The sequence below is a fragment of the Aptenodytes patagonicus genome, chromosome 24 (genome assembly GCF_965638725.1).
Source record: "Aptenodytes patagonicus chromosome 24, bAptPat1.pri.cur, whole genome shotgun sequence".
Classification (NCBI taxonomy): Eukaryota; Metazoa; Chordata; class Aves; order Sphenisciformes; family Spheniscidae; genus Aptenodytes; species Aptenodytes patagonicus.
The window spans coordinates 4,575,629-4,581,712 of record NC_134972.1 but is presented as its reverse complement, the minus strand read 5'-3'; positions in this window follow the sequence as shown (position 1 = coordinate 4,581,712).

The following is a 6,084-nucleotide window of genomic DNA, read 5'->3' as shown; positions in this document are numbered from 1 at the left end:
TGATGCAAAGAGAGGAAAGCAGTGAACCCCTTGTCGCAAACGGTATTGTCTGCAGGAATTGCCTTCCTGTCACCTCCTAGAGAAAGTTTGCCATTGCTGTAGCTGGTTGCAAGGAGAGCAGGGACGCTTCCTGGAAAACTCCCACCCTCTTTGGCCAGCCAGTCCTAGCTTCAGCTCTCAGCTTATTTTGGTCAAAGTAATTTACCCACCCATCAGGTGAGGAATGGCCAAGTGGTGTGAATACATTGCAGCCCGGGCTAGGTCCCAGGTGCGCATGGGAGGTGCGATAGCTCAGGGGAACTAGCAAGCTCTCTTTCTACAGCACTTTCAGCCAGAGACATTGCCTGCAGCAGTGTTATCACCATGAAAGCAGGTAAGGTCAGTGCCTCAGGTCTGCTGCTTGGGGTCTCCTTTTCCCAGTTCAAAGCTGGTGTCAGGGGTAGTCCAGAGGTTGGGGTGAAGGCTTGCTCTTTGCTTTGTGCTTTCCTGCTGCTGGCATTTTACTGCTGGGTCTTCTGTAGTTACTAACCAAAGCATGAGCATCAGGTAGGTTTGAAGAGATGCAGGAAGGTAGTCAATGTGTTTACTGAAAACTTACAAACTCAGTTCCTTTACTAGCTTCTAGTAACATCTATCTAGAAAAGGGAACTGGCAATTCTCGAAGTATTTTTAGGTCATGTAAAAAGTGAGACTCACAGTCAACTCTTGCATGTGGGTGCATTTGCTGTCCTTACACTTGTTGTTTTGCTCTCTGAAAAGAAAATCTACTGAAACCTGAAATGTAAGTTTAAACTCTGGGGAAGGCACCTGAGATATTGGAGTCGTGCTTGTGCAGGGCTGTATGGAAGAGCAAACAGACATTTACTGAAATATGAAAGTATGAGAGGCTGCTTAAATCAGAAATTGGGTGTCTGCTGACTTAGTATTCCCCAGGAGCAGAAAGACTGGTGTTTGTGCAGTTCATGGGTACATTTCACATTATAAATAGTTCAAATACTGATTGTTGTAATGAGTTCTAGTTTAAGTTATAAGCATTTGCGTAAATGCTCAGGCTAAACTAAGATATGCCTTGCTTTGCTGGGAGACAACCTCCAATTTTGCCTCACTGGGGGCTGTAGGGTGTTCTGAGAGACGGGAACGTGCTGTCTGTGGGATGCAATACTCAGATTGTATCGCCTTGGATGTACCTGCTGCTTTTTGAAGCTCTGCTGTATAATAAATGGGGGCTCAATTGAATGCATATATTACGTACCCCCTGTCCGTGTGAATATTTTCAGGGATGTTATGGCTGTGTAAAGCATGGTGTGTGCTTGTATCCTGATGAACTCTTGGGGGTGCAAAGAAATGCCTGAAGTTAGGGAAGAGCTTCAGCTCTTCGCTGATCTGCAACTGAACCCTGAATACACTTCATTTTAGGCTCCCATGCTCAGCTGGGAGCAAGGCTTGACTCTGAAACAAGTTTCAGTACTCAAGGAGGCTGAGAGTGAGACTTGGTGATGCTTGGGTCTTGCTGGGCCACTTTGCAGGTTCCTGGGACTTCCAGCAGTGCGTGTATCGTGTCTCTGGGTTGTCCCCCATGGAAAACTGCTTCTGACTTCTGTGAGGGTTGCAGCAGCCAATCTGGGAGGACAAGGATGCTCAGGCTTGCTAGCAGCCTGGGCTTGTCTGAAGTATGAATCTTGCATAAAATAAAATATTGTCCTTTTGTGACTCAATTTATCCTCCCAGTAATGTTTATTTTGTTTGCTCCAGTATTCCTTCTGTTGAGTACTGCCTGTTAATTGAGTTTCTGGCCTCCGGTTTGTAGTTAAGTTATAAACAAATACAGTTTTCTTTCATGCTATACAAAAGTCATCTTCCATCCGTCAATTTTTTACGTTGCTGGTAGTCTGCGTTCTGCTTTGACCCCTGCTGGGAAATGCAAGGCTAGAAAGAACAGTTGAGCAATTAGGGAGGACTTCTTTTCCTGGAGAAGAGCAGATACCAGCTTGGTGTGTCTGATGTGGAGCTCTAATATTGTGCAGGACGAGAGGGTGACGCACCCCAGCTGCTCTGGGCAGCCTGGTGACGGTGTCTGGAAGGGAAAATTACTCCTGTGTTTACCCACTCCTCTGTGAGCAGCAGGCTGGTCCCAGAGCGGAGCTGCTGCCCTCTCAGCAGGCCTTAATAGTAATTCACATCAAAGCCCTCTTCCCTTTTGGAGGTCCTCAGACTTTGGTAGGATACACGCTGGTGTTGCAGCCTGATGCTGCAAAATGCTGACTCTCCCTTTTCACACTCCTGACTGAGGAGCTAATGACCTCTAGCAGTGGCAGAGAGCTCTAGATCATTTTCACAAACAGAAGGATGTTTATGCTCTAATATGGAGATAAACCCCTGCAAAGCAGGGGGTGTTTTTCTGCGTGTGGCCATGCAAAGCATAGACCAGGAGAGACATACAGAGCACTAGCAGGGGGCTTGTAATGTCCTGAGATGATGAACAGAGCAGGAAGCAGGAGAGAAATGGTTCCTTTCCTTTCAGATGCTTTTGTGGAAAAAAGATCCATCAAGAATAGATGGATGCAAAGGTCCCACCTCTGGCTAAGTGAGCCCCTGAGCTGTGGGAGAGCATGCGGACGTAGGAAATGCTGCTCTGTGCTCGCTCTGCTCCCTCCCCTGCCATCTACTGCTGCATGGCTGGTGACAGGAGGTGGATGAGGGGCCTCTGTCCCAACCTGAGCAGCCGTCCTTACCTGTGTCTTGGCCATGACTCATCCTTCTGAGAAGCCAGGAGGAATGCGCTGCCTTGAGGGTAGCAGCTGTGCGTCAGCTACATTGCACTTGGATCGTGGAGGATTTGTGGGTTGTGAGTGAATCTGCAGGTAAATCTGTGGGCAGCATCAGCTGAGCCACGAGGGCTGGAAACAGCAGGAGCTGGGAGCAAGGGCACCGTGGGGTCCTCCAGATAAGTCTGGGACTGGAGTTGTCTTGTCATTGGCTTGCAGGCAGCTGATCTGGGCTCATCAGCCAGACATCCACCATTCTGTGCAAGTTCCCTATTTAATTCGCTTTTCTGCAAACAGGTAACCCAGATCCTGCAGTAATAATAGCAGAAATAACAGAAAAATAACAGAAATAACAAGCTCCTTCCTTTCACTGGCAGATGGAGCTGCATTTACAGTGACTGCTGCTCTGTGTGGGGTGCAGCGCCTGGGAGGGCGGGTGGAGGGGGACTCCTAAGCCCCCCACGGCTGAAGAGATGGGCCAGGCAGCAAGTGGCTGCCGGGTAAACTGGGGAGATCTCTTCTGAGGGGAGTTTTGGGTCTCTTCTGAAATGTTCTCCAAAGCCGCAGTGAAACACTCCTTCCCCCCCAACCCCAGTAGCATTGCAGAGAAAATGCTCCACTGTGTTTCAGTGGCTGCTCCTGCTTTCTCACTGAATCATGTTGGATGACCCTTAAAAAGGACACGTGCACACATGTAATTAAAGCCAACCTCCACCCCAAGGCCAGAGCTGTGTTTGGAAACTATTGTTCGCTGACGCAGAGGCTCTTCTCTGCCGTTCCAGCCAAGCAATACCCAGCCAAGCCCTGCGCATGCCACAGCAGCACCACCACAGAGAAAGGCCTCCGTTAGATCAAGTGGGGAATAAAGTCTTCCAGCATCTTTAGCAAGTGCTTTTAAAATCTGTTTTGCAAAGGAACAGACCTTTTTTTATTATTATTTATTCTCCAGCTAATTCCATCTGAGCCTCTGAGCATGCTACCCATTGGCTAAGCTGCTCCCTTTTGATAGCCCATAGGTGTCCAAGTCATGCTCGAATGTCCTTCTTGGAAGGGGAGCGGGGCAAGCTGGCTGGCTCCTCTCGTCTTTGCGAGGCTTCTCGCCCATGCTGCAGACAGACCCACGTGCAGGGTCTCGGGGCTCTGCAGCACGTGGCTTCCCTAAGCAAAGCCACGTCCCGGAGAGCCGCAAGGGAGGGAGTGCAGATCAACCTGTCAGGGTGGCCGGCTGCTCTGTGGAAGCCTCCCAGCCTTTGGAAAATGAGGACTTTGTTTCAAGACCTTCCCAGCGGAGGCTGGAATCTCCTCTGGACTGGCAGTCTGCCACAAGAATGCTGTCTGCATGGCAGGAGCAGGCTCTGCTGCGCCCCTGCCATCGGGCGCAGGATGTGCCCGGGACAGCAAGCGCCGGGGGAGGCCTGGCCCTGTCTCCTCTCGGCACATCAGAATGATGGATCTGTCTCCGCTCACCAGCGTGGGGGCATCAGTGCTCTGCCGCACAGCAGGCTTGGCTCACAGCCTGCCAAGATCCTGAGAGCCGCGAGCAGTCAGCAAACAGTCCCGCTTTTCTGCAGAAATGTGCACAGCCTGGAAACTTGCTGCTGTCTAACATTTTTCCTTTAGAGACAAACAGGAGATGTTTGCCAAGCCATTGCTCTAGAAAGGAGATGGAGGAAAGCCAGGACATGGCTGGAAGGAGCCATACCTGATAGCAGCCAGCACGAGCTGGGGCTGCTTGCAGTCTCCCAGCTCTCCAGCTCTCCGCTCCCATCCTTGAGGTGCAGGGAACTCTATTTGAGTCCACGTGCGGCTGCTTTGCACACGTTAGACCCAATTTACAGAAGAAAGGTCTGTTGGGGGCTATAGAGAGTAGCACTTGATGATATGGTGGATGGTGCATCGCACAAGTGATGTTTGTGGGTGTGCTCTGCCTTGATCCAGCATGTACCTGGAAAAGACGTTCTGACTTGCCTGTCCCGATTGCATTTGTGAGATCTTGTGATTGTTTGAGGATATCATTCCCTGCAACATGGGCAAAAAGTGAAGTGGCCATATCATGACCTGCCTCCTAAACGATAACCTGTACCTTGATACAGTGCTGTGGCTGAGGCAGGGAATGCATCTCTGATTGCAGGCAGGCATCACCTACCAAGATAATATCCCTCCTGCAGCTATTCTCAGCGCCAGGCCTGACTTGTGCTTTGGAGGACTGAAATGCTGACCTTTCCTCTGGGCTCTGATCCATAGAAATCCAAGTTTATAGATTTTTATGGCCAGGATGGGCTGTTCTGAGACTGCAACCCGTGTTCTGGGTAGGGGCATGTGCCACAGAGCAGATACTGAAAGGGCACTTTGTGCCACAACGTGGGGTGTTTCACAAGCAGTAAAAGGAAAGAGAGATGATAAAACCAGAGATGATTATCTGGGTGCTTGTGTGTGTGTTTGGGTCCAGTGCTACTGGCAAGCAGGTGCTCCCCATGCTGCTCCAAAGCCATTGCCAGGAACCCTAAATGCAAAGGTACCTCAGTACAGTTACTAAAACTGTTCTGCTTTTTCTTTTGCTTAGTTCAGCTTGGGGCATACTACACTATTAGCAACCTCTGCTTTTGCAGTTCACGACCTCAATCTGACTTTCTCCAAACTCCTGAGTTATTAATGTGGCTGAGAGATTAATTTACTAGGAGGTGTAGTGTTGTGTATAAATAAATTATAGCCCCAGAAGGATGGTGGAGAGTGAGTATCTCTGCTGTTACTTGAAAAGAAATTAATAGATCAGGGCATTTGTCTTTGGCAGGCTAGTGAGCATGTGCACAGTCTCTCATGTACAGTACTCAGAACTACATTAAACCCCCAAAATGATGAACTGCAACCCCTTTAGGCAAATGCAAATGTGATGCCTTTAAATTGGTCATCCTCAAGGGCGGGTGATCACACCCAGCCCAGACAGTCTCCCTAGTTATTGTACAGCAAGGGTAAATAACTGATTTGGAGAAGGCTGAGCTCGTTTGTGGAAGCTCCAGGGTAATTTAACATGTGGTTGTGTGTGGCTGCGTGCCTTCTTGCAGGGCTTGTGCGATGGTGATGGCCGTGCTGTTCTTGCCAAGCCGATGGCACTGGCTGGCAGGGGATCCTGGCCGGTTGTTGGGCTGTGACCTGAGCACCCCACTTCTTCCCCATGAAGGACGGGATTTCCTCGGCTCCCTGGAGAACCCCGTGCCCTCTCGAGGCTGCTGCGAGATGGTGAGCAGCTGGGACGGGAACCGCTGACCCCGTGTGTGCGGGCTGCTGGAGCCAAGCGTGGGTTTAACAACCGCGCTCCCAG